Consider the following 21608-nt stretch of genomic DNA (forward strand, 5'->3'; position numbering starts at 1 on the left):
GTGTCAAGAGTGTTATGTTAGCATTAAAGTTAAGCATACAGAAAAGGGTCCAATTTGTAGTAGGTGTTAGAAAGAAAAAGGAAATAACAAATTTTCAACTGATAACAATATGGACCCATGTTCACAACCACCTGGACTTGCAGATTTGACTCAAGTTGAAGAAATGTTAATTGCACGTGTAAGTCCAATTTTGCAAGTCACACATGTAGTAGGGGGCCAATATAAATACAAGGGAAACACAATATGTTTCCCTCAAAATATTGAGCATGTATATCAAAGTCTACCATGCCCAATAAAAGACTTGCCTATAATAATAGTTCAAAAAAAAGATCAACATGGTACTATCTATGACTTTACAATTAACAAAAATTGGGTCTACCATGCTCTGAGGTATAAAATTAAGAATGATAAATTTTATGCTGATGTTAATGTGGATACTCATGCATTGGATGAAATTGGAAAAAATATTGATTGTAATATATTCCATCAAATAAAGACTATTCGTGTAGACATTGACAGTGATTCAGAACAAATCATAGGTTTACAAACTGAGATGGATGAGGCTAATGAAACAAACATAAATCATTCCACATCAATGGAAATGAGACCACTAAATCTTCAAAAGGAAATGGAACTCATACATGCATGGATTAATAACCCCAACATAGGTCCTTTTAGTTTGATTGACTAGCCATCAATAGGTACATCTCTAGATAATGAATATGATACACCGGGTTTAATAGATAAGGCATTTCTGAAATTGTTTCCAAATGGAAAATGTGACTGGTTGGAGCCACGTCTATAAAAAGTATACCTTCATGAATATGTGAAGCATCTAATTTAGTATAGGGATCATCACTTTGGTAGACATCCCCGATTTAGATATTACATGGAAAATGTGATAATGAGGCACCATGCACAAAATTCAAGTTCAGTTTTCGTAAAAAGAAATATTGAAGAGTTGCCAATGACCATTGATGAGTTACACAAACATATGGAAAATTGCTCTAGCACACACCTTGCTGGTAAATTGATGCATTTTGGAACAATCTTAAGAGGTACAAGCTCATATTGGAAAAAAAAGTCAATCTGAATTATACAATTTGCTGAAACAGTTAAGGACCCCCACAATTTTCTTTACACGTAGTGCAATTGATTTGTATTGGCCCGATCTACATGCACTCATTCCTAGAACTCAACTGACAAATCCAAGGGAGGCTTAGAAGTGGAGGAGAAAAAAAGTTATTGATTATTCTCATATTGTTGCACACTACATGCACCTCAGACATACAATGTTTCGTAAAGAAATTTTGGAGAAAGGCTTCAATGTTAAAGAATTTTCATCAAGATTTCAATGGAAACATAGGGGATCTCCACATGTACATGGTTTTTTGTGGCTTCATGGTGCTCCAAATATGGATAAGTTAGATTGGCATAATGAAGAACAAGTAAGAGAAGCTGAATCTTTTTTCCATCACATTGTGCATGCATGGAATCCATGGGCATGTGACACTAAAAAACATATGCAGGTCATTCTACACTGAGTTTCATTGTGTAGACATTTCTATATTTAATTTTTTATAATGGTTATTTGTTCGCAACCATCTTCTCTTTCTCGATTAAAATGTCTTTGTTTTCATGAAACCATTACAGAATTTTGCACATCATCCATGTCTCAGAAACACAAGCCAGATACTAGAAATGAATGTGGACCAGGACTATGAAGAAATATTGAATACCATGTAATGACATACAATTTGTAAAGAGGGAGCATGTCTTAGAAAAAAAGAGGAAAAAATTACATGCAAGTAATATCTATTTAATTTCTCTTAACAAAATTGTTAGAATAAATTATTTTATTGCATTCTAACTAATTGCATACAAATTGTAGGTATAATGCTCCTTGTGCAGTAAATATAAATGGATCAAAATTGTATGAGGATGCAGAAAGTGGAGAAAAAAAATTGAACCTCAAAGGAATGATGATAGAGTCAACTCTCATAATCATTACATTTTTCAGTTGTGAAGAGAAAAATATATTGGCAACCTGTTTTGTCAGCACATGCTATTATTAAGTATATTGCAAAGTATGCATCCAAAGAAGAGAAAAGTTCTGAGACCTACCATCAAATGTTGACACAGTTGGAAAATATAGAGAATCTTGATGACTTTGCATCTAAAGTCTACAAAAAAATTTTAACTGAGACTATTATTGAAAGAGATGTTGGAGCTTAGGAAACATATCACATGCTCCTAGAACTTCCATTGGTGGAGTGCAATAGAAGATTTGTTAATCTAAATGTCTCTCGAAAAACATTTAAACCTGTTAAGACAAAGAATAAAGATTGTATTAAAGAGAAAATATAATCATTCATAGATTCATATAGAAGAAGACTGGTTTCTATGGACTGCATCTCTTTGATTGATGCCTCTAGAGCATGGATATATAATAAAAATAGAAAGAAAGATAATAAGTGGAAGCCTAGAAAAATTCCTGCAATTGTTAGAGTCTATCCAAGGTTTATTTCGATTCCACCACGTGTATCAGACAAGTTTGTTGATTTTTTCTTTTCAGAACTATTGTTGTACAAACCATTTCATGAGATTCAAGCTGATACTAGTGATGATAATATAACAATACTTTCAATTTGGGAGTCACTAGATTATGTTCCATGGCATGTTGAACCAAGAGTGGACATACAAAGTAGTGATGGCAGCTCTAAATCTACAAGTGAGAACAATCTAATGGGTCCTCCTAACATTATAGAGCATGAATGGGAAATCATCTGAAGGATGCATCATGGTCAACTAATGGAGATTTCTAAAGTTGATATGCTAGGAAGAAGGGATATGGATAGGCAACATAGTTGGTCAGAGAAATACAAGTCAGATGAATATACTTCAGATGCAATCAATTTTATTGGTAGAATGAGAGAAAGTGGATACACTCCAAATCTTTAGCGTGAACAAGAAATCAATAGCAGTAAATTGGGTGAAAAATAGAAAATGGCATTTGATGTTATTGTAACACACTATAATTGTGGTGATATTGTAACACCCCTGTATACAATAATTCAAGGTACAACTGGTACATGGAATTCACATTTGATTGGTGCAATCAATAAATTTTTAAAAGAATCTGCATTCCCTGACTGTTGTCCACTATTAATTCTAGCACCAACAGGAGTGGCTGCATACAATATAGGTGGTTCAATTGTACATTCCAAATTGAAGATTCAGGTAGATGATTTTAGATAGTTGGAAGGAACGCATTTGACAAGTTTTCAAGAAGAACTAATTCATATAAGATACATATTAATAGATGAAATGAGCTTTCTTGGGGAGAAGTTGCTTGAGAATATAGACTCTAGACTTTGTCAAGAATTTCCTCAAAATTCCCATCTTAACTTTGGAGGTATTATTATTTCCAAATTATAATTGATGTACTAGACAAATGAAAAATAAGGATGACTATTTTTTTTATTACTGAATTGCTACTAAATATTTGATATATCTTTTTAGGTATCTCACTTGTTTTGGTTGGTGATCTTGGCAAACTCCCTCCTATAAAAGATAGGGTACCATATGATAGTAGGAGACATGCAAAAATACTATGGAAAGACTTCAATATTGTGATTACATTGGAAAATTTTTATAGACAAGAGGGAGATAATCTAGATCAGAATAAGTTCTGCCAGTTTCTCACAAATATTAGAGATACTCAACCAACAATTGATGATTGGAAATTACTAATGTCATGAACAACAGGCAATAGTCCAAAAAATTTAAATGATGATTTTGACAAAATTTTTCATTTATTCTATACAAATAATAATGTTCACAAACACAATCGAGGAAAACTCCATTCTCTTTGAGAACTAGTTGCACGTGTAATTGCTACAAAGTTGTCAAACTATAGTTCAGTAGATGATAATTGTACAGATGAACTTGATATTGAATTATTGATTTCAAAGAGATCAAGAGTCATGCTCACATCAAACTTGTGGATAGAATTAGGCCTTGTAAATGGAGCTTTGGGTTATGTTGAGGAAATAGTCTACAAGCCAGGTAGTGCACCACCTCAACTACCATTATATGTAATGGTAAAATTTGATGCCTACTCTGGATTTTCATTCAATAATGAACACCCTCAAATAGTACCTATTAGTGTTGTACAAAGAGGTTCTACCACTCAAATACCATTGAGACTAGCATTGGCAATGACAATACATAAATTGCAGGGTTTGATACTTGAGAAAGCAACAATCGATATCAGACCAAGAGAAAGAACAGAAATGACATTTGTTGCAATTTCTTGTGTAAAGTCACTATAGGGTCTGAGGATAATGCCACCATTTTCTTTCGATTGGTATGAGAAAATGAAGTATGGAAAATAGTTAGAAAAAAGAAAAGCTGAAGAAAATAGGTTAAAGGCTTTAGAAATAAAGTATCATGATTGTATTGTTTAATAAGGTCTTTTCTACAACTGCTAAATTATATGCATTTCTATATACACTTGTTATAAACATAGCACATATTCTACTTGAGCAAAGAATACACAAAATTTGACAAAAAGTTAATAAAACAAATATGTTATTACTTTGATGTTCATCATTTTCAATGCAGGTTATACTTCCTCTATAATTTCTTTCTTCTTTTATATAACAATGAACAATTGTTAAAGATTTACCAAAAAAATGAAATTGGAATGTTTAATATTCTCATTCAATATTTTTTATTATTTTTAATAAATTATTTGCATCCAAGAAATATTTGAACTTAACATGGTACAAGAAATATTATTTATACAATAGATAGAAAATATAAATTGTCTCTTTTAATACTTTTAAAAAAAATTTACAGATATTACAAGGAGAAAAAATGTTGAGGCAAAGAACAATTAAAGTTGATGACATATATCATCATTTTGATCTTCAAACAATACACACTCAGGAAAGAACAAATTATTTATCTTGTAAAAGACATCTTCTAGAAACATGGTTGTTGATTATCCACCAACTCTTCAAAGTTTTGGTCACTTCTGCCCAGATCTTGATTTTTCACATTTGGTTTGTTGTGAAGAATGTGACCCTATAGAGCTTTATTTTGTTCCTTTAGAGATTTGGATTAAATAGTCTCCTTATCCAATGGGCTCTGCAGAAAATGGTCCTATTTGGTTGGAAAAAATGCTTTGGTCTCCACAAATAAGTACTCACAGTCTAGCAAACTACCATTATCATGGTCAAATTTTTAGATTGTAGTTCGGTGGATTATAGAACAGCTTGTGGAATCAAGTTTTGGTATATAGATGGGGACACAAGGAAGAACAAGGAAGATTGTTGCAGAGCAAATACCAACATGGACACAAACTAGTGATTTTAAAAGAATAAGGAAAAGAGTTACAAACACATGGTGTTTGCGATGTAGAACTTATGAATATCTCTATTGGTTCAATATTTTAGATCCCATGGACTCTATTTCATTTCAAAAATATATTGTTCAATTTGATGATGATAGTGATTCTAATTAGAATATTTTTCTCTCTGTTACTTTCCAAAAATAATGTAACTTTGATGTTACTATAAAATTGGTGAACATTTCAACTATTTTTATATGGATTATATATAAAATTTATTATAAATATTATAGTTTACATTCACATATTAGCCATGTCTATTTGATTTTTTCAAATATATGATGTATATCCTTTTGGGTGTAATAATTTGATATATGGTAAGTTTAAGCATTTTTTTTTCACATTAAAAAATTAAATAGATGTTTTTAATTATTGTTGAATTTGTTATTAATTATTGAAAATTTATAAGTCGCATTAATTATGAAAATAATTCTTCGTTATCTTTTCGGTTTACATATGTTATCTTTTTAGTTCACCGATGTTATGCATTACATTCACTTTTCACAAATATACATTTTAGACTTATTTTTCCCTTGATCTATGTCTCAAACTCAATATGATTATCATTTTTAAAATAGAATAAGTGCTATGTTTATAACATTTCTATATACAAATGCATATTATTTAACAATTGTAGGAAATATCTTATTAAACTATACAATCATGATGCTTTATTTCTAAATCATTTAGCCTTTTTTCTTTAGCTTTTTCGTTGACATATGTTATCTTTTGAGTTTCCCTATGTTATACATTACAATCATTTTTCTCAAATATATATATTTTACAAATTTTACTTTTCCTTCATATATGTCTCAAGCTCAATATGAATATTATTTTCCTATATTTGTATTATATATTTGTTTCCTTCTGTAATTGATAAGTAATAATAGAATCTGATTCTATCTTCAAATATTTTGATGTTCAAGAATGATTAAAAAATGGATTTATCGAACAATGAATCTAAAATTATTGCACCAAGTCTCATTTTTTCTTTAAACTCAGATGGCTCACCTCAAACACCAATCGATAAATGTGAAAAGTCTGTGCTACAATGTTGTTACCAAATGATTCAACATTTTGAATCTACAACATTGTCAGTAGATTATGTTTCAAATAATGATATTTTGCAAATGCAAATTTTTGTCAATAAGACACGGGAAATGTTTAATCGAGTATCTCAATTTCCATAATATTTGGAAGATGTGCAATGCTATCATAATGAAAATGAAGCCCACAACACTATGCTCATTGGTGACTATTTTATAAGGGCATTGCATCATAACAATTAATTTGTATCATAATTTTTTATGGTTGGATTTGTTTACATATATGTTTGCAGTTCGGATCCATACCTGATAGAAAAGACCATAGTATTGAATTTATGTTTTGTGACATATGTTACACTTTCACTTGTGTAGAATTTGACACATGTATTTTTTTTCTTATATTTTGTCATTAGTAATTTTTCTAGTTGGTAGTAGTGTATTGAAGAGATATAAATTATAAAATACAACTAAAAAATAATCATACTATTGTTTACAAAATATAAATATCTAAACTTTGTATACATTACAGCCACTAAGTTGTGTGCCATTGTCATATTTTAGAAATAAAAAAATAGAGAAAAAAGAAGAAGGAGATTAGGTGAGAAAGCATTTCACAACCATCCAAACCAGGTTCAAAATCTTGCTTTGTGTTCACTTAATATTTTGTTGATATTTTTTTGTGTTAATTTGAATGTATATCTAAAAATATAATGTTTTGGTTTTCATTACAACAAACTATAATGCTTTGGATTTCATTACAAAAAAATATAATGTTTTGGTTTTCATAACAACAAAATATAATGTTTTGGTTTGCATTACAACAAAATATAATGTATTGGTTCTCATTTTTTCAACACACTATAATGGACACATTATATTTTGATTTTCATTACAAAAAAATATAATGTTTTGGGGGTTAGGAAAAAAGATACATGAGAGAGACGTAGGGAGACAAGGGGGAAGGTGAGAGGGGGGAAGCAGTGGGGGCAGGTAGGGTGGGGGTTGGACGGTGTGGGAGGCGAGAGAGAGAGAGAGAGAGAGAGAGAGAGAGAGAGAGACAGAGAGAGAGAGAGAGAGAGAGAGAGAGAGAGAGAGAGAGAGAGAGAGAGAGAGAGAGAGAGAGAGAGAGATGATGTAAATATGTTGGATAAATAAGGGGTGAGAGATAGTGAGATGAGGTAGAGGAGAGAATGAATGATAACGATTACTTGAAAGAGAGACACACACACGAGATTAAATGGGAGAAGAAATAGTCACAATCTCTAGGGGAGAAAGTGTTAGAGGGTAATTACAAAAATACAAGGTATCATAAGATAAAATATCACTAATAGGAAAATAAATGAGGTATAGTGAAAAAGAAAATAAAAATGACATAAAATAGATAGACATGGTGAGAGACAAAGAGAGGTGGGGTGGGGTGGGGTGGGGCTTAGCTTGGGGCATGAGTTAGATACTAAAAGAGTAGGTTAGAAATAAAGGTGAAATTAGAACTATTTCACAAATTTAAAAATTTGTCTTATACATAATAGAATTATACAAATTCATATTATAAAAATTTATGTAGTAATATAATAAATATTAGAATTGTATATTTTTAACATCCCCTCTGGATGGTACTAGCTATATACATATTATATATTTATATAATATATATAGAAAAAGTTGAGAGATATCGAGGCTTTAATTTATATAGAAATATATATTCATATTAAAAAATTAAAGCCTAGATATCTCTCAGCTTTTTCTATATATATTATATAAACATATAATATGTATATAGCTAGTGTATTTCTTTATTAAACTCTAAGTTATTATGAATATATAATAACAATATATTTATAATAGAAAATACATTAGTACATTGGTGCATTCACCTATCTAGACATTTAATTGTATTCAATATTAATTACTTAAGTCATAAATGAAGAGCCACGGTAGTGTAGTTTTAAGATTGTAACTTCCCTTCCCAAAACTTATAAAGGGATGAAATTTGTTTGGAGAAAAAAATAGTTAGAGATGAAAGAATGTCAATTTATTATATTTACTTCTAAGGATTGATTTTGGGTTTGAAACAAGATTCATGAAAGGATTATATATGTGTGCAAAAGATTGAAGAATGAGGAAGTTGATAAAATAAATTCGGCTTTTAATTAGGGATTTTATGCTAAGTGTATCATAGTTAAAAAATTATATATTGTTAGTCCTACCTATATAGGGAGAGACTTATGTTTTCACCTCATTTTTAACTATTCGTTTGCCTCCAAACTATTCCTTCTGTAGTGCCCGCCCCTGGTTCATATTTTGTTATCATTGTTGAACTCTTTTAGAGCTAGTTTTATGTTGCTGGTTAGCAACATTGTTATGAGATTATCAAATATTGTGCTATGGATTCAGTCTATTATGTGATGAGATTACTTATATTTTGCATTTCATGTATGCATGATGATTATTTTCAGTGTTTTCAGTTATTAATGATGATTATTAAGATGATTTATTATCATATGTGTTTTCTTATGGATACTTACCCCATACTTGCATGTGTATGATGTGCGTGTTTTCTTTGCGTGTTTGCTTTTGTATGGCGTGTCTAATGTGGTTAAGGAAGGGAGTCGTAGTCACCTGCTAGTCGGGATCTACACGATGCACCACTTCCTGCCATTGCCTATTTAGTTTAGTATATATTGTGTTTGTACATGCATGGGTTTTATGCAAGTTGTAGGTATCGGGTATCGACTTCCTTGAATTGCCAGGATGAGCGTACCCTATCGCATTATCTCGATGATAAGAGAGAGGAGATAAATTCTCAAGTCCAAATCCCAACCCTTTAAGCCATTTGTCTTAATTGGAAAATTAGGACAAGTATCTGAGTTGAGTACCCTCTGAATACGTTGGATAACGTAATTCGTGATATAAACCCTTTGTTTGATTTTGTATGTATTTTGGCTATGATGGGTTTTCATATTTTTACCTTATGAGTCTTTGATATATTTTCTATTAATTAAGCCTAATTAAAAGACTTAATTAATGGTTTAATTAAATGGAAAATTAATATGGTATTTTAATATTTATTTTATTTATTTAATTAAGAAATTAATTAAACAAAATAATTAAATTTGAAAATAAAAGTTAAAAGTTTAAATTTGGAATGTGACAGTATTTATTTTAATAATAATATATTTGGAGCTCATTTTTAAATAAATGACTAAATAATATTATTATTTAAGCTAACAAATATTTTAGCAATTAAGTTTTGGAAAATGAAATTTAAAAGTGGAAAATATATTTAAAATTATTAAAAGATTCTAGATTTCATGTGATTAAAATATAAATATATTAAGATTGAAAAGTGGAATTATTAAAGTAAGTGCATGAGATTTAATAAATAAATAAATTAAATTGGAAAGAGTAAAGTAAATATTATATTAATGATTGTGCATTATTTTAATATTTTCTCACATAGGAGTTGGCAAATTCTCGAGAGTTGTCATGTAGACAACACAGGAGTTTGCACTCTAAGAATGCACAAGTTGTCTACACTTAGAAGTTAGCATTTTATTTGAGGACATGGTGTCTACAACCTTAAGACTTATCTAGAAGGTTGGAGAAGACTCATGCTTGGTTGTCATGCTTATCTTCTAGTTGTTTCTAGAGACACTCTAGATGCATCTTAGAGGCCTTTAAATAGAGGCTCTCCTAGTGTGCTTGGACAGGCTGAATGAAAGCTTGAAGGCTTACATGCATTGGAGAAGATCATATGCTCATATGTTTCTACTTGCTCCTATGCTTCTTCTAGCACTTCTAGTCACTTGGAGTATTTAGTTGGCTTGGATCTTGGAGGAATTACAAATGATGGAGAAGGAAGTGATTCTCTATGGACTTCTGAGGCATGGTAAAATTAGCATCAGTGTCCAAGTGCACTCGTGATATTCGCATATTCTCTTTGCACTATTTCTCTTCCTGTCATCATCGTGTTTGTTATATGTGTCTGAATACTCTCTGTGATTAAATCTATAATTGAAATAGGAATCTAGATATGCTATTTGGTTAAGAAGAAAACATTAGAAAACCCTAAATCCAATTAAGGAAGAAATTAGATCTAAACGGGTTTGGGTCCGAATTAGAATCAAATTGAGAATGATGATTCCAAATTTATTGTTAAACCTATTGGATGGATTAATGGATATGTTTAGAAAACAATTATGTTAATGGAAAAATTCTTGTTTAGAAAATCCCTTTAAATTTAAGTATATATTCTCTTTTGTAAATCTACACACACACACACACACACACACACACACACACACACACACACACACACACACACACACACACACACACACACACACACACACACACATATATATATATATATACATACATATGCGTATAAACATACATACATATACATATACACATATATGTACATATTGTAAATTGAAATGAGAAACTTTATTACAAATCCGAATTCGCATATGGCAAAAAGTTTAATGAAAACGTTGTTTGAAACCGTTAAAAATATATATATATATATATATATATATATAACCGCACCCCCATCCTTATTAACTTTGGTAGTGATACAACTCTACGTATCACAGGGTACCTGCGATTTGCAGGTCGCGTGAACCAGCGGTAGCGATTTAAAATCGCTGATATTTTATTTCAGTTAAAAAATTTATTAAATGTCATTTTTAGTAATATACTTATATTATTAAATATTATTTAAAATATTAGTTGATATTAATAATTGTTAATATATTTGTTATTTAATATATAAATTGTTAATAGTTATTAACAATGTTGAATATGCATTTGTTAAATAATAATTGAATAGAGATATTCAATAAAATGATAAAGAATCTATTTTTATATAACTTGTAATTAGCAAGTTATCATTGAACTTTAATTCAAGTGTTAATTGAGTTGTTAATTTAGGTTATGGAAACTATGGTTAATTAATAATTGGTTTAATCTTAGGAGATGTGAGACATAAGATTTAAGTAGGTGTTAGATAATGTAAATTGTCATTGGACTATCTGTATGAGTATTAGTGATATAGTTAGAATGAACCTTAATATTTAAGTGATTTGTTATGTTGGGGTTCTCAATCAACCAATTTGAGAGTGATAAATGATTAATAATAATTTGTCAATTATTATTAATAGAGAAAAGATATTAATATAGTTTATGTAGTGAACTTTTAATATTAATTATTTAAAGTATATTAATTAGTTAAGAGGTGGAAATATATAAAAATGTTTAATGATGATTATTAAGAAGACTTAGATAGTATTGGATTAAAGGGTCATAGTCATTGTTATAATATTTAATAACCTTGCTATGATGTATTATTAATAGATAAACCTTAATGGTGTTTGGAGATTAGCAAACTATTAACTAATGAAGTTTACAGAAGGATTCTCTAGATTAATTATCTATAGATGAGTTTATTATTTATTAATGTTTGTTAGGTCTAAAAAACTATTAATAAATAATGGTATTAATGGCTTAAATAGTTAATTAAATTATAATTAGCGTACCATGGGAGAAATTTATTTGATATGATAATATTTGGTATTGGGGATTTATTACATCTTGTTATTAAATATTAACAAGTTGTTATTATTGAACTATTAATATGAATATTAGAGATTTGAGTTATAGTTGACTTTTAACGTTCAAGTTATAGTTAGTTATTAGTCAACTGATGTTAATTGGAACATTGCTATGGTTATGCAATTATTAACTAAATATATTAATGAGAGATATTTAGATTTAATTAATAATTAAGTTATGTAATAGAGATTTAATTGATATAATTCTTTTAATGAGATTGTAAAAATATTGATATCAAGTTGATAGGTCTTGTTCTGATGACTTGAATAATGACCTTAGATGTTTTAATGGTGAGACTTAGTAATATTGAATTGGAAACTATTAGAATGTTAATAGGTCATGGATGGTGTACCTATTGATTTAATTGATCATTTTAATAAAGTTATATTCTTCTTATTTGAAGATTGGTAATTGGTCCTCTTATAATATGACGAATAATGATCCTAGAAAAGTTGAAAGGTTAATCAATTAGAATATGGATCATGATTAAATATAGAGGACAATTTAATTAAAGGTCAATGATGATTAGTTTAGTGAATATTTATCCTTAAATTATTCTTAGAATGTAATTCTTAATAATGGAAGGATAATGCTATCGGGGAACAATTGGGTTGACTTGTAGGTCAAATGATGAAACTTAAGACATTTGAACTATACTTGAAAATGGAAACTGAAACCCCTACACTTGAAAATGGAAAAATAAACTCTACACTTGATTCAACTATGTGAATTTAGTAAACCAAAACATGTGTTTGCATCGTGTATTCTCTATGTTTCTTGTTTTGGGTTTTGGGTTGACTAGTGTTGACCAGTCCTAGGTTGTTACCAGAGGCTCAGGGGATTATGAGATGTGTTGGCATGTTGATCTTATTTGGTCTTGATCTTTATAATCCCAACCATGGTTATGTGATTGTATGCTCTATGAAATGTTTGTATTTGTTCATCAGTCTTCATGTGTGAAGCTGAGATGTATGTGTATGAGACACTTGAGCTAATCATTTTTGAGTCATCGATTAGTTATCCTTGGATTAATTTCTAGTCACCATGATGGGACTAAAATGTTGATTTATTTCTTAATGATGACATGTTGTGACATGTTTGACTCAACCATTTTGGAGTCTTCGATCAATATGATTTGAGATATTCTTGGTTGCTTGTTGAGAACCTATGGATATTGTGATTTATTTTGAGATATATTTTTGTTATTGAGAACCAATGATTATTATGATTATCAGTGATGCCTTCAGTTGCCAATAGAGAACTGTTCTGGTCATGATTTTCTATGGATGCTTTTCCAGATGCTCATGGAGATTTGATGATTCTTATCTTGGTGATTTGATGATTCTTATTGTGGATATTTGATGATTCTTTTTAATGGATTATCTTTACAGTCTCTTGTAGAGGACTGTGGTGATTTTATGATTCCATGAGCTTAGGGTAGGTAATCTACTTGTAGTGTTGGAAAGTGGCTTGCAATGGGGGCCGGGGCCCTAATGATGCAAGAGCATCCAGAGGTATAAGGGCAATCCTGTGTCACCCAAAAATGTACTTAGACTTAGTTTCTATTTCATGTCTTTACATTTTTGGATACCCACTTGGGTCAAATAAAGGTTCCAACTCTCACAGTTCAACTATCGGTGTGCTAGAAAATCCTGAAAAAATAGGAGCATGCAATTTGGCCATCATTTTGGTGACCCAGAAGGAGTGAATTGGCTAGATGAATGTAATTGTCATTTAGAGCATTCCAAAAAAAAGAATCAGGTCAAAAGGCCCCACGGTTTGAAAGTTATTGCAATTTTTTGGGTTTTGGAGACCTCCTAAGAATGCTTCAAAGTCAGGTTAGGGGCATTAAATGACCTCAGAAAGGGCCAAAAAATGGGGGACAAGTGAAGCTTGTCCATAGGGCTATAGAGCGCTTCGAGAGCTTTCCGAAAATGTAAACAGTTCGTCAATCGGAGCTACAGTTCAAAAGTTAAGCCTCTCGGAAGTTCGGTTACCATTTCTAGATTCTTCTAGATTTGTGCCAACTTCTACCACAACTTTCGGAACCTTCTATTTGGTCAGTGGATGCCTACTAGCACTTTCTAGAATGTACTCCTAGTCCTTAACCCTCCGGGGTCTATTTAAGGAGATTTTTGGCATTGTAAAAGGCAGTTCGGAGTGGAATTTGAGATGAGATACTGAAAGGAGAAATTATCTCTAGATTTATGCTATTATAAGCCCTTAGGACATGTTTTGAAGTTCATTTTTTTGTACTATTGTACTAGCTTATTTTCTCAGTTAATATAATTTTCCCTTTTATGTTGTGTCCATTTTGTCTTGGGTTGTGTCCCCATCACCTAAGTGGCTGCCAGGGTAACTCATTGTAAGTTTGGTTAATAAGTGATAACATTTACAAAAAATAATGGGAATTAAATGAACCTAAAAAGATAATTTTTTTGGTTCTCGCCCATGCCTTGAGCACTTGTATAGGCTAGGATGGGAGTAGTGAGAACGCATGGTTGCGACCATGCATTCCATAGTATGCCTCGTCAATATGAGAGGATACTAGTGGCTGCATGAGATTAGTATGGACCCATGGAGTTTAGCTAACTGCCAGGGTAACTTGTACGTGATAATTGCAATGACACTTTCCTGCTTGCATAGTAGGTTTCGTACATGTCATTGTGTGCCTCTGGGAATTAGATGTCAATTTTGTGTGATGGAACCCTTGAGTAGTATACTTTTAGGATTCCTGGATTTATAGAGATTTATACTTTGTGGTTTTGATAGCCTGTTTGGGACTTGAGATTATCTCCTCAGCATGGTGGGAGTGGACCACTTAGGTTCCACGCGGTCAGGTGGTAGTTTTCTTTTCACTCTTATCATTTGAGATCCGTCCGAGACACCGTGGCTGATGCTTTTCTGGTTGGTATTTATCTTCATTTTGTTCTTGGAGCATTATGATTGATGATATGCCTTATGATGGGTGATTTACTAGTATGTTTCTTAAATTGATGATTTGCATATGTTAGATGATGTTATCTTATGCTTTACTTTGCATGTTAGTAGGATGTTTTAGGAGTGACATTCCTACTATGATAATACCGATGATCTCTTCGATGCTTTGGATGGCTAGGATCCACGATGGTCTAATGATGCTATTTACGGTCGGGAGGAACCATGCACTTAGTTATTTATGTTTGTGATGTATGGTTACCTCTTATGATGGATGTTTATATCTTTTTTGATGATGTAACATGTATGATATGTGGTTTCATTTATGTTATTGCATCATGGATTAATATTGGATGATGATATACTTTACTTACATTGATGTTTATTCTTTTAATCCTTTCAAACCTTGTAACATGTACAGTGGATGATTGAGCTAAAATGTAATTACTGAAAAGGACACTTATGTATTGTTTAGGTACATTGGATGTAACATTGCTAAGGATGTGATGTTAGATGTTTAGTTAATTTAGATGTAATTCAACGTTAAGGGATCTTTAAAGAATGTAACTGTTATGTTATGTTATATGTACTTTCATTTGAATTGTTTCTATTGCTTCCGCAAGTGTTGTGAATGGTTTATCTTTCATGTTTTTTTTAAAAAAAAATGTTTGGTAAACTTAGTGAAATTCTTTGGATCCCTTGGCAGGGCATTACACCTTCAACAAAAATTAAACTATTTTTCTAATGTTTATAGATTTCTTTATTTTTATTTTTATTTTTGTAATAATATATCTATTTTCCAATTTGCTTTCTATATTTTTAATAGTGGGTTTTTTCATTTTCTTATTTAGAAATTCATAAAAATATGTTTTGTGTGGACCAATTTTTGAAATAATTTTTCTAATGTTTTAAAAACTTATGATAACTTCTCATCCCTCTTAAATTTGACAATGACCCCAATCTCTCACATGAATTTTTCATGAAGTTTTAATTTGAGAAAATAGGATAAAATTAAAATTTATCTTTTGTATATATAGTAAACAAAACAAATAAAAAGTTTCTGAAATTTATGTATATCTTTATTAAACTCTAAATTAATATGAATATATAATAATAATATATTTATAAAAATAACACATTAGTAGAGGGGCACAAATAACCCATCCAATTTGTTATGTCAGTGATTTAATTGTATTCAATATTAATTGCTTGAGTCATAAATGGAGAGCCATGGTAGTGTAGTTTTAAGATTTTAACTTTCCAAGAAACCTATAAAGGGATGAAATTTTTTTGGGGAAAAAAGTAGTCAGAGATGTTCACTTCAAGGACTGATTTTGGTTTTGAACCAAGATTCATTGAAAGGAATATATATGTGTGTGTGAAAGATTGAAGATTGAGGATGGTTGATAAAACAAAATTGGCCTCTAATTAGGGATTTTATGCTTAGTGTTTCATAATTGCAAAATTCTATATAATTATGTTTTTTTTAAAGCATTAGGTGGGGCTCCAGTTGCATCACAACTCTTGTTAAAAATGGAAAGAGAAAATTATTTATAATTTTTATTAAAAATAATAGTTTTTGTTGGTAAAACTAAATATTTAAAGTGAACCACTTTATCACTCTTATAAATGTCAAAAAGCATTTTTTTACCTAATCTTAATTTATTTGAAAAATTTAAATCTTACAAAAGAATAAAAAAATAAAAAATAGAAACGTTATACTTTACAAATATATATTTATATTTGTAAATATCATGTTTTGTTTTTATTACTTTAGAAACATCTTTAATTTCAATTAGAATCTCATTTATATATTTCATAAAAACATTTGTTTAATTTGAAATAATGATATCTTTATACTTTCTAAAATTCTCATTACAAAAATTAGATATTTCTAATTACATCCTGTAGTAATTTAAGGGAATCAAGATCCTCATGGTAGTTCATCCTCTTTAATTCTTAGTTAATTCAATGAATATGAATATATAACAAATCATGTTGATAACTTTACTATTAGCACTACACATTATTGTTGTATGTAAAAAATAAAAATAATTTCTTTGATCTAATCAAATAAAACCTCATCTATTCCATTGTTGTTGTGATTTGTTCGTGTTTGTTTCCACTTCCACAAGTTTTTTCTTAAATTTATTTTGGACAAGTGGAGCTTTTTACATATTGGCAAGAGAATATGTAAAGTTTCTTTTATATTATGGCAATTTTTTTGGATGAGCTCCTATAGAGGGGTGTATGCCATTGTAGTTTTACGCCTCTTGGCATAAGAAAAGTACAAGAGTTTACAAGATAATGAAGACATAATGAAAATTATACATGTAGAAGAATTGAATTGTACTATTTTCTATTTTAATAGTGGAACTAGTTAAAATGTTTTTTTTTAATATTTACTCCAATAGTTAAATCTTTCCTTTTTCTACACAATTCTATAATTTAATCAATTAATAGAAGTAATTGTAAAGGGAAAGCTTAAAAAAGCATACATGTTGAAGAATTGAATTGTAACATTTTCTATTTTAATAGTGGAACTAGTATTCTTAATTAAACATTTTTTTAGTATCTACTGCAATAGTTAAACTTTTTTTTTTTCTACACAATTATATAGTTTAATCAATTAATTAGAATTGAACTTTTAATAAAATGATAATTATTTGTGAATTATTTTAAAAATTAATTTAAACTTAAAATACATTAGGGGGGCTACAAAACCTATTCTCCAAAGCTTTAAAAAGAAGGGCAGGATCTTCATCAGAGCCACCCATAGGAAAATCCTGAGGATCCTTCCAACAAGTCACCTCAACCTAACCCAAACTCTTGATAGTCTTAAAATGCTTCACCTTAAACCATCCAACATTAATAAAAGTATGGAAAAGGGGTTGACACCATGGAAAGAAAGAGAGAATGGGAAGGTGGCCATCCCAAGAGTGCTACGAAAATAGAGCATCTAAGCCTCTGTTACAAATCTAGACGAGACTCACCTTAACAAGTTGGACTCCCTTCTTAAGTGTGTCCGACATACAAAAGCCTTTACTTACCAAACTAAGCCATGGCACATCAAAGCAAGTAGCACCAGGAAAGTACTTATGAGAAATAATCTTGGCCTAATCTTGATTGTGATTATTGTACCAACACCAGTATAGCTTGGTAGCCAAAGCCATGACAACAAGAGCCATTGATCTATGACCAAGACCTCTATCATGCTTCAACCTACACATAGACTCGAACTCCCACTTGACCAGGCTCCACTTAAATGATAGAAGGTTTCTAGATGTAAGGAATTTCCAAGATAAAGCATTAAACTCCCTCACAAAATTAGAGGGGGGACCCTGACACAAGACCTATAAATGAGGAGAGACTACACCATAGTCTTTAGTAGAACCTCTCTCCTAGAAAAACATAACCATGTGTAAGTCCAGTGACTAACCATACTCCAAAATTTATCCAAAATCCCCTACCAATATCCCATCTGCTAAGATCCCAAGGACAAAGGGACCCCAAGGTACATCAAATGAAGGGACCCAATTTGAAATCAAAGAATTCTAGAAATAATGCTCTCAATAAGTTGAGGAGTATTCAGGAAATAAATAGAACACTTATAATCGTTATTTCTCTGATCTAACGCTTTCAAATAGGTATATATATCTTTCTTGATATTCATTGTCTCACTGATTCTAACCACGCCCATCAATCTGGTGTCAACCGCAAACTATAGATGAGAGTACAAATGATGATAATATTTCAAGCTCCTACCTTGGATAAGACCTTGCCATACCAAAGATTTTATAAATCTACCAAAACCCTTTGCCATGATAATAAATAAATAGGGAGATAGAGGGTCCCCTTGCCGAAGTCCTCGAAAGGCACCAAACAATTCTGACCTTGGTGTTTGATTTAGTTTTATGTTTTGTATGATGAGTTTTTGTATTCAATGTTGTGGGCATGTCATGATTTTCTTTTTTAATTAAGTCAAATTAAAAGATAATTTAACAATTTAGTTTAATAGCAATTTTATAGAGTAAATTCAATATTTAATTATATTTTATGAATTGAAACATTAATTAAATAAAAGAATTGAATTTAAAAGATTATATAAAAGTTCTATTTTTTATGTATTTATATTTATCTAATCTAATGATAGTTATTTAGGAGTTCTATTTTAATAATAAACTCTAAATAATGTTATTGATTAAGTTAATAAATATATTATCAAAAAATATCTCACAAATTAATTAAATATAAGAATTAAACTTAAAGATAAAGTTTTGGTTTTAATTTAGGAGTAATTATATTTATTTAACTTAATAATTATTATTTAAGAGTTTTATTTTAAATAATAAACTCTAAATATATATTTTTTGATTGTAAGAGGTTGAAGCTAAGATTAATTATTATGTATTATTATTAATTATTATTTTATTCACCAAGGGTAGATTCCAACCGAAGACCTCTTTGATAATAGGCCCACAATTTACCATTGTGTTGTACACTCTTGCCTAACTAAATAATATTATTAGTTGAATTAATAAATATATTATTAAAAATCTCGTAATTAACTAAAGAGAGAAAATATCAATTTAATAAAGTTAGTTTAATTAAATTGCTTGTAGTGTATGTATGAAAATAAAATATAATAAAATAATAAGAGAGAGTAAGAAACTATTTAATTAATTTTATTTTAATTAAATTACATAAAACTTAAGCATGAAATTAAAATATAATAAATTAATTAAAAAGAGCAAGCAAATAAATTTAATAAAGATATTTTATATCAAAGCATGCATGAACACATCAAAATAATTAAAATATTAAAATATTAAAGATTTGATAATGTTTTATTGTAATTATTTAATTAATAATTACTAAATTAGAGTGAGCTTAAATTATTCATATTAATTTAAATAAGAAACTATAGTTTAAATAGTGCTTGCACTAATTAGTAAAGTGGAAGAAAAGAAAATACAAAAGAATATTTACATTAAACAGTTTTTTATATGTGCACAAAAGAATTAAATTTAAAAGACTATATTAAAGTCCTATTTTTGATGTATTTATGTTCATTTAATTTAATGATAATTATTTAGGAGTTTTATTTTAATAATAAAGTCTAAATAATGTTATTAATTGAGTTAATAAATATATTAATAAAAAAGTGTGTCATGAATTTATTCAAATAAAAAAATTAAAATTAAAAGATAAAGTTATGGTTCTAATTATGGCATACTTATATTTATTTAATTTAATGATAATTATTTAGGAGTTTTATTTTAATAATAAAATCTATATTATATTATTAATTAAATTAATAAATATATATTAAAAACATTGCATGATTTAATAAGTGAGAGAAAGTTTTAATTTAATAAATTTTATTTTAATTAAATTGTATAAAGTCTATGCACGAAAATTAAAAATATAATAATTTTAGACAAAGAGTTTTTGCATAATTGCATGAGCAAAGCCCTGATTTGGGGAAAATAAACTTTTTTTAAAAATCCAAGATATAGAGCAAAGGCTAAAGGTCCAAATCAACACTACATACTGCTTTCCTTTAGTAAAAATTGTTCAATAATCCCACAATACTTAGTAGGTAACTCATCCCTATCTTTAATATCCCATCTACCCACATTCCCTGAAGCCCACTTTACCAAACAATCTGCCACTTTGTTCCATTCATTAGGGATATGACAAAAGGATTTGTCTAGCCAAAGAGGCAAGTCGCCAACTAGCATCCTCCAACCTCTGATTATTTAGCATATCGACAAGAATCTAAGAGTTAGACTCACAAATGATCTTTTGCCACCCTAAAGAGCAATCTTAATAGCCAGGGCCTCCATCAGATTATTAGAATGTTGACCCTTGTAAATAGAGAAGATAAAAACCACTCCACCATTATTTCCTGCACAAATACCCCCAATACCAACATGACCAGGGTTCCATTGAAAAGAACCATCTGTATTGATCTTCAAGATCCCAGTCGAGGGAGGAGACCACCTCCTATCTTGACAAACCTACTACTTAACATGGCTAGGTCTTGTTCCTTGAGTGCATCCTTAGCTATTATATCTCAGGTTCAAATTCCTCACAATAACTTGATCCCCAGGATCTATAGTATCAGACATATCACACTTTGTACAAGTAGTCTCTTGGAGCCTATTAAGAATTAACTCCCACAGTTGAAAGCTTAAAAATTTGGCATCACAAAAAAATATGTGGTTCATTTGTAGCCAAAGGTTCCAGAGAATGAAGATCAATACAACCATCTAGGCAACATATAAGAAAGAAGTCTTTACTGGAGTCTTGCCCAAGTTTTCCCAAAAATCAATAAGAGAAGTAGCATGAATAAAACAATGACACCAAGCCTCCCACCATCTATGCCATATCTCTCTCGAAAAAGAGCAAAGAAAAAAGAAGAGGGAAACACACTCATTGTGCAAACAAAGAAAGCAAACTGAAGGTCCCTAAAAAACTTGTTTGCGAAGATTCTCCCAAGTGGGGCATTACTTTTTGAGCCAAGAGCCATAAGAAAAAGTTACATTTGGGCCAAGCAAAGTTTCACATAGCCTTAAATAGCCCACCAC

This window comes from Cupressus sempervirens, chromosome 4 (genome assembly GCF_028749045.1).
Source record: "Cupressus sempervirens isolate cs-2001-9-10 chromosome 4, ASM2874904v1, whole genome shotgun sequence".
Classification (NCBI taxonomy): Eukaryota; Viridiplantae; Streptophyta; class Pinopsida; order Cupressales; family Cupressaceae; genus Cupressus; species Cupressus sempervirens.